Genomic DNA, 8,698 nt, shown 5'->3' with positions numbered 1-8,698 from the left:
TGGCGTGAAATTCTCCAAAAGTGTGGAAAAAGTGCATCCTGAATATGGACCTCCAAAAATAAAAACTCGGTGTAGAAACGTCATGGCAGAGAGCACCACGTCGTGATATAAGATGAAAACGCGCACAACAAGCTCCTGTGTATTATTCAAATTTCCATGGGCGCCACGACGTGGCGTAAGGAGCCCACGTCGTGGAAACTGGACATCACAAAAATGCCTTATTTCTTGATGCATCCTAGCAGCTTGACCAATGTCTAAATGGTTTAAGACGCTTCTTTGTAAATATACTTCCCAACTGTAACCTCTCTCCTACTGACGTACCCCACACTTATCTTGAATTGTGGGTTCCAACTCACGACTCTAAGCTTCCTTGACTTGACTAGACAAACACGACTCTAGAGTTAATCCTTATATGCTCCTTAGAATTCCAATGCTAATCTGAGAAGCAGAACAACCCAAAAGAAAGAGTAACATCATAGTTCAAGAAAGTTTTACAGTACAAACCAAATTCAAACATAAAAGAAAACGCTACTCAAAACAAAACAAAATAGAAAGAAAATAAAAGAAAAGAAAAGAAAAGAAAATCAATCATCATCTCCTTGGTCCTGCGCTCCACTTGGTCCTGCCCCGTCATTTTGTGGACGCCAAAGCTCCTCCCATATTGGAAAATATGGATATTGTGGTGGCATAGAAGGCGGTCGGGTCACTCCCAAATGTGAATAAATACCCTCAGTAAGCTGGGTATTATAAATGGCATGCCCCCGGAGATTATCCAAATAAGTCCCCACCGACTCTGAAAAGGGTCGGTGGGCACTCCCTGTACATGCTGTGAAGTAGCACGCTCTCTCTCGATCTCTCCTCTAGCTCTCACATTCCGACGCCGCGGTCTGGCTGGCGGTTGCTGCCCTGGCTGCACCTCCTCTTGCTCCTCATCTATTGGCAGTATAACAAAACGACCCCCGACATTCACCACCGCCCGCATAACTCCCAAGACTTGAATGGTCAAATCATTGTCCGGGAATCGGGTAAGATTCCTCACAAAATCATGGGTCAAAATATGATACGACCTAGCAAGGCGAGTAACCAAAGGCCCCCTGTAATCGGACTTCCGGGCCTCGAATTAGCCGCTTTCTTTCCCATGAACCTCAACAACTTATACGGTAAATCACAGCAAACCCCCGGGGTAATAAGAGTCGACAAATAAAAGAAATTCTGAATAGGGACTTTATCGCCATGATGCTTGTGATTTATAGAAAAAGTGATCAGGCGATGTAGAAATCGGAAAACAGGATTCCGAATTTGTGACTCACTCGAATCTCGAGTATTATACTCATGGCTAGAAATGCCCCGCCAGAACTGAACATCCATAATACCGGGATTAAAATCCCGAACACATCCAAGTAAGAATGGTATGAAAAATGGAGATTGAGTCTCCACTTCGGTATAAAGCCCCATCCGCCAAGCGAATTCCCAAAGACTACACTCTCTATAAACACCAGCCAAATGAAACAAAAGTGCCCGGTTGTAAGTAAAATCAATGGTGCGTTCCTCGAAGCATACGGTAGAGAAAAACTCCACCGATAACTCCCGGTATACGGGTTCTTGAATTGCAAACAAATTCCTCCACCCGTGACAAGTGAAAGAAAATTGTCCCCTTCGTATGTTTTTGACCAGTAGCATTCCAACTCAGCAACCATTCCCACACCACCGAGCCATCCCCAATGGATAATTGGGGCTATCGCAAATTCCCTATTGTACAGCCATCCCAGCCGATTTTCGTACGTAGTCAACAATGGTCGGGGAATGTTTTGAGGAAACTGATATAAATGATGTATACTCGCCACATCAATCGGTAAATTCTCCTATGGAATAGCTCTTCGTGGTCCCATTTCAAACTTGGGTTGCCTCCCGAGAAGCGCTTCTTTTTCTTGGAGTCTTGAGCTGGACTCTATGCCTTCTACGTTGAATCTTCTGAAGAGTCCACCACTAAAATCTTTTGTTCCTTGAATCGCCTCTTGTAAGCTTGAACTCGCCTTTTATACACCTTCTTTGAATTCTATTTTTTAGCTTTGCCTTCTTCTTCAAGCTTGCGTTTTGTGCCCTTGGGTTCTTCCTTGCACTTTATAACATCATCCTCTTCTTTCACCATCGGCTTTGTCACTCTTGAAGTGACATCATCTTCATCACTTGTCATCTCCTCATCCTCTTTGCTCACCCTAGAAGGCGGACTCTTGTAAGCTATGACTTCAATCAAATATGGAACAGATGCCCTCGGTTTTGTTCTTTTGACTTGATGAACTGCCTTGATCTCTTCTTCCATAAGCTTTTCCAGTTCTTCTAGTTCATTGTCTTCATTAATTGTGAACACCTCTTCTTGAACATGATCCTCTTGGAAGTCATCTTGTATTCCAAAAACTTCTTGTTCATCTCCAATCCTCAAAGTGAGCTTAGACTCACGAATATCAACAAGAGCTCCAACAGTGTTAAGCAATGGACGACCAAGGATTATTGAGACATCGGGATCTTCCTTCATATCCAAAACTACAAAGTCTATTGGAAAAACAAATTTTCCAATTTTCACCAAAATATCCTCCATTATGCCCCGGGGTTGTGTCATTGAACGGTTCGCCATGTGAATCTTCATTTTTGTAGCCCTCATCTTTTGAATTTCCAATTTTTGATAAAATGAAAAAGGCAGCAAATTAATGCTAGCCCCAGAATTGGCTAAAGCATTAACCTTCATTTTATTACCAAGCTCACATGGAAGAGTGAGGCATCCAGGATCCCCCATCTTTTCTGGTGTCTCTCCCAACACGACTTTTGAGGTTTGTTCACTTAGAACCACCTTAGACTGCTTCTTTAATTACATGCGAGTGTCTATCAAATCTTGTAGTAATTTCTGATTCTTGGGAGTTTTGGATAAGGACTCGACAAAGGGAGTATTAATCGGGATCCCCTTCATATGCTTGACAAACTCTATATGCTCCTTCTCCAGTAGACTAAGTGCAGCTCGGGGTGGAAATGGCAACGGTGGTTGATAAACTGGAACGGGTTCAAAGACTTTTTGATCAGACATGCGCCACGTCGTGGCCATTACATGAGATTGGTTCTTTACTTCCGGATTCATCGGGGACAATTTTTCATGAACCAGAGTGGCTAGTTGACCAAATTGTACTTCAAGGTTATGGATGGAGGGTTGATGATTCTTTATTAAAGTTTGTTGTTCCATAATAGCAGAATCCGTGGCATCGTGTCTCTTTTTCCGAAGCTTCCATAAACTTCATCAAAATGGTCTCTAGGTCGGGTTTCTTCTTGGCTGGTGGCTGCTCCTTTTGATAAAAGCCTCGACCTGCCTGCCTATACTTCTCTTCTTTTTGCTTCTTATGGCAGCCACTCCTACTTTGGTTTCCTCCAATCCTCATCAAAATTATCCCCACTAGAGTAGCACACTTGAGCTTTTCTGTTCCCAAACTCATCTACATTGTAGTCCTTGGTCAAGTGTGGAGCACTACATCTTTCGCAACCCACTCTTATGGCATGTATTGACTGGTCCATTTGTGTTATCCTTCGATCCAAATTGTTCAGCATGGCCATTACAGCTGCTATTTCTTCAGTTTGGGTCCCTTCACCGCCTTTGATTCCATCTTGCATAGGGTTGTGGTATTCGCGAGAGTGCTTCGCGAATTCTTCAATCAGCTCCTTGACCTCCCTTGCATTTTTCTTTGTCAAAGGTCCTTGAGAATCAAGGAGTTGTCTTGTCATAACGTTGACCCCATCATAGAAGATTCACATCTCCTGTTTCACATTTAGATCATGCTAAGGGCAATTTCTGAGCAAGCCCTTGTACCGCTCCCATGCTTCGTATAGTGACTCCTCCGGCTGTTGCTCAACGTTGGCTATTGCCTTCTTGAGTTTGGCTATCTTGGATGGCGGGCAAAAATGGTCCAGGAATTGCTCACGCATTTGGGCCCAAGTGGTAATTGTACCCGGTGGAAGTGCTTTTAACCATTCCTTAGCAACTCTTTTGAAAGTGATGGGAAGCATCCTAAGCAAGACTGTGTTTCTATTGAGATTTGGGACATTGAAGTAATCCGCAATGTCGTTGACTTCATCTAGATGCTTAAAAGCATCCTCATGATCTTTCCCGAAAAATGGGATGTCCTTCAGTGCAGTTAATATGTGCCCTTTCAACTCGAATGTGGCAGTGGCAGGTATTGCGGGCTGGACTAAACCGAAATCCATATCTTCTCGGATCCGCTTTTTGTAAGCTCCCATGGACATCTCTTCAATTGCTTCCATCTCGTTCTCGGGTTCGCTTGTGTGTTCTTCAAATTCCGGCTCGGTATCGTATTCGGACTCGGTTTGGAAGGGTGTTTGATCCAAGTGCTCAAAATTGCTCTTGTGCCTCGCGAATGAACTTGACTCTCCTGTCTTCTTTCCCGACTTCCTTGAAAAAGCTGACTTCAATTCTTGTAAGGGCGTCTTTTTCTTGTGAATTGCAGACTCGGGATCTTCAAGTGGTGGCACCAAGGGTGTGTTTGAGCTTCTGGTCATGAACTCCTGCAACTCACTAAACTAAAAACGTAAAACTGAACTAAAATAAGAAAAACTAACTAACAACTAAAAACTCTAGTTTTTTATATGTCCACATCGTGGCAGGTATCTGGCCACGTTGTGGACTCTGTGACTGAAAGAAAAAATTATACTTTGCTGAAAAATTAACTTTTTTGTGGTTTTACTCCACAATAAGGATCGATTAATTTAATGCAAATAAATAAGCTAAAAACTAAGCCGTTCCCCGGCACAAACCAAAAACTTGATGTGCACAAAAGTACCCACTAATTTTAATATTTATAACCTAACAAACTTAGACTATCTATGCACTTATAGGCAGTGTACCTAGTCAGATTACAATATAGCTTAGGTAAGTCGGGTGTCGATCACAGAGAACGGTGTTACTAATTAATTTACTTACTATTAAATTAACCTAATTATTAACAAGTTTAAAAGGGGTTTTATATGATTTTACAAGATTAGATGAACTTAAATCAAATTCAATAAGTAAAAACACACTCTTGTTTAGATTGAATCCACTTCTTTCTTATGGCTAGCTAATGATTACGGATTATTAAGTTGGTTTTTAGTTGTATTAGTAATTTAGTTCTAACTTTACCAATAATTAACTAATTCATGTCAAACCACGTATGTTCACACATAATTAAACACAAAACTAATTATGAATGCAAATATGCTATGTAAGATTTGTTATATAAACGCAATTGTAGTCACAATACATGTTCTCTATCACAACTAAGCTTATTTACTCTAATTACTAACTAAGATTGGTCAATCCTAGCTCTAACAATTCAATGTTCACTAAATCATTAGGTAAACAAGTTCATGCAGTTAATGGTCACTAAGCTACACAGAACATGCAATCAAGCAATTAAAGCAACAAACATAAGCATGCTAGGTAATACAAATCAAACACAAGCAATTTTACCAACTAAACTTAATCCATAAAAATTGAGCTATTCATAAGTTGGAAGCTTCATCTAGCTAAACAAGAGTAGCTAGATTCAGCTGCTCATCATAGCAACTAATAAACTAACACAACTTAAAGTAATAAAAAGCATGTTCTTAATTAACTAAAATATAAACCTTTACTCTTTTTGGTGTTGAAAATCTTTTCCAGAACCTTTCTTCCGCTCCAAATCGTCTTCTGGAATTCCTTCCTTCAGCCAAAAGGTTCTCTTTCTCGTAATGATCAGGATCACTTAAATAGACTCTGAAATCCCACGCCACGTCGTGGCTATCCAGACCACGTCGTGGGCTTCAAGTGATCCGTACCGGGCAAGGATTCCTCCGAATCGCGATCTTTATCTTCTAGAATCCTCATGCCACGTCGTGGCCGACTTTGCCACGTCGTGGGTTTAGTAGCTTTCGTGGATTTATTCAATTCTTGTCTTCCAAGTCTCCCATGTTCTACATATTGTCACTTTTGGTCCCTCTCTTCGAAAATCCTTTTAATTGACTGAAAATAACAATTTAAAGTCATAAGTACCATTATTCTAAACATATTATCAACTTATTAATAAAAATGTACTTAAATATTGCCTAAAAATAGGTATAAATATGACAATATCAATACCCATTTGAAATGACATAAGCATTACGGTTAATACCCACGATGAAAATATAGTGTATGAAGTCATTCTACAAGCCCTGTTTCGTTGATGATTCGTGGACGTAATCATCCTAAGGGGAGATAATTGTAACGCCCGCAGATTCGGGATAGTCAATTTAGAGATAATAAGTGTTAAAAATGACTTTTTGATAGATGATTATTTAGGATAAATAATCTTAACCGAAGTTATAGTATTTGTCACAAGGATTCCGTACATATAAAGAATGCTGAAATCTGACTTATAATGAAGAAGTTATGACCCGTCGAAGTTTTGCAATTAAACCAGCACGGCTCCGCGTAACGTAAAAAATGAAGTTTTGAAGAAATACTTTTTAGCCTTAGCAATCTAAACTAAAGTCATAGTATACATTAAATCGAGAGTGTGCAAATTGAGAATGTCCAAATCTGACTTCGTTTGAGGAAATTATAACTTTTCTAAGATTTTGTGTCATAACTAGCAAAATTAGAGTCGAGATTTATTTCATGTACAAACAATTTCTCTATGTAACCTTGTTGAAATGGATTATTGTAATTCAAAACGACAATATTATATAAGTACATATATGCTTATACCTAGAATTAAGTTGTAATAACCTCTTATAAGCCCAAGTTTGATCTAATAGCTAAACCAAAAACCAATTGTTGGGCCTTTTCTTAGAGGTTCTAGGCCCAAATAACCCTAGGCCAAAAACTTTTTTATTTGGGCCATGTCAAACCCGAGAACCCATATCTATAAAAACTGCAAACCTTGTGTGAGTGGAGGGTATTTTCGGCCACCCTAAAACCGAAAACCCCATCTTGAGCTATACATATACAGACTTGTAAACAAAACAGCTTGATGATTCATCCATCTTATGCCCTTGCGCCACTTCCTGTAATACAAATAAACTGAGTGGGTCAGGCTTGGGGGCCTGGTGAGCATATAGGGTTTTTAACCCACAATAAATAATTATATTTAATTCAACAATAAACCATAACCCGATTACCCATTCCCGTTATCCTCACTTTACGTTCCTAAAATAACATCTATCTCAAGGGACCTAATCTAGGATTTTCATCAGGACGGACATTACTACAAAGGGGTTTCCTCAACAGTAGATGTCCTAAAGGCCACCATGAGGGGGATAGAGTACACCGGTGAACACATCGTTCATAACACCTACAGGTTATGATCCTGCTAGCGTTCCATATGACTGTCTAGAAAGAGTCTGTGGTCATTATCCATACTCCGCTGAATAACTAGATCAACAGCAACAACATCGAGGCCTCTCATCTGTTTATCACACATCAACTATCTACCCATGTTCTACCCAACACATTAGTAGATAAAAAAAATATATTTTTATACATAGTTTAAAACCTGTATATCATTCTCATTCAATACATATTCCAAACAACAGATGAGACACATACACATAACACGTATTTCATAGAGAATAAATCATATTTATGAGATATAAGAAAGTGAATATACATTCACACATATAGCAACAAAATATACACATAACACATATTTCGTATAAAATACTTCATAATTATGCGTTAGAAGAAGGTAACTACACACTCACTTGATCAAAAGATGATCGAACAACACTACGACTTGTAGAAGTAGTATTCTTCGGTAGATCTGAAAGATCTTCACAAAAACCGGGCTCTTCACGGGCAGAGCTTCGGCTCGAGAATTTCACTTCTCGGGATCTTCGGGGCTTCGGGACTTGCTTCAGGGCTCGGGAATAATAACGGGGCTTCGGGATATAATTGGCACCCAAACCAAGGCAAAAACTAGAGAGAAAGAAAGAAAAATGGCAAGGAAAATGGCTGATCTCGGTTTCTATTTATAGGGTGCTGGTTCGTGGATTACGCTGGGCATAACTCCAAGTACGCTGGGCGTACTTAGTACCCTAGGTGTACCAAGCCTTACGTTGGGCGTACTCAATGTCACTGCATGCGTCACTTAGTAGCACTTGAGTATTGGTCAAGCAACTTGCACTCATCCGAGTACGCTGGGCGTACTCAAATTACGCTCGGCGTAATTTGACTCGTCAAACTTCTAAATTGCGTCACTTTTGCATACGAGTTGAATTTTCGACATTCTTTATATCCACGCGTAGGTGAAACCATACTCTACAGATTTCATTTAGACTCCGCCGGCAAATTTTGACTTTATTTTTTATTATTAATTTTTAATAGGCCGGGATAGAAAAACTTCGTTATAAATTCACAACTTCTTCGTCCGATGTCCGTTTGCGTCTATCTTTTCACCAATGCACTAATATCAACGAGATCTTCGATTCTCGTTTAGATTATTTTGACCAACAATCACTCGATCTCGAATCGAGTATTCGGGCTGCATACTGTTAAGTCGAAACTTCAGAAAATCATAACTTCCTCATAAGAAGTCAGCTTTGGGCATTCTTTTATGCATGCTCTCGGTTTAACGAAATCTACAACATTCGTTTAGATCACTAAGGATAAATATCGCTCTAATGTAAATTCACTTTTTACGTTATT

The 8,698-nt window shown here is 39.8% G+C and overlaps 1 non-coding gene across 1 annotated transcript; it reads left to right on the top strand.

The window, feature by feature from the left end:
- The first annotated feature begins 3,808 nt into the window (after positions 1–3,808).
- LOC111895124 (small nucleolar RNA R71) lies at positions 3,809–3,915 on the top strand. The gene has a single exon (XR_002851436.1). It is a non-coding gene; the product is annotated as a small nucleolar RNA R71 (small nucleolar RNA).
- Positions 3,916–8,698: the final 4,783 nt, after the last annotated feature.

The sequence above is a fragment of the Lactuca sativa genome, chromosome 7 (genome assembly GCF_002870075.4).
Source record: "Lactuca sativa cultivar Salinas chromosome 7, Lsat_Salinas_v11, whole genome shotgun sequence".
Taxonomy (NCBI): domain Eukaryota; kingdom Viridiplantae; phylum Streptophyta; class Magnoliopsida; order Asterales; family Asteraceae; genus Lactuca; species Lactuca sativa.
Note: the sequence above shows the minus strand (reverse complement) of the source record. Positions and strands in the feature narration are given on the sequence as shown.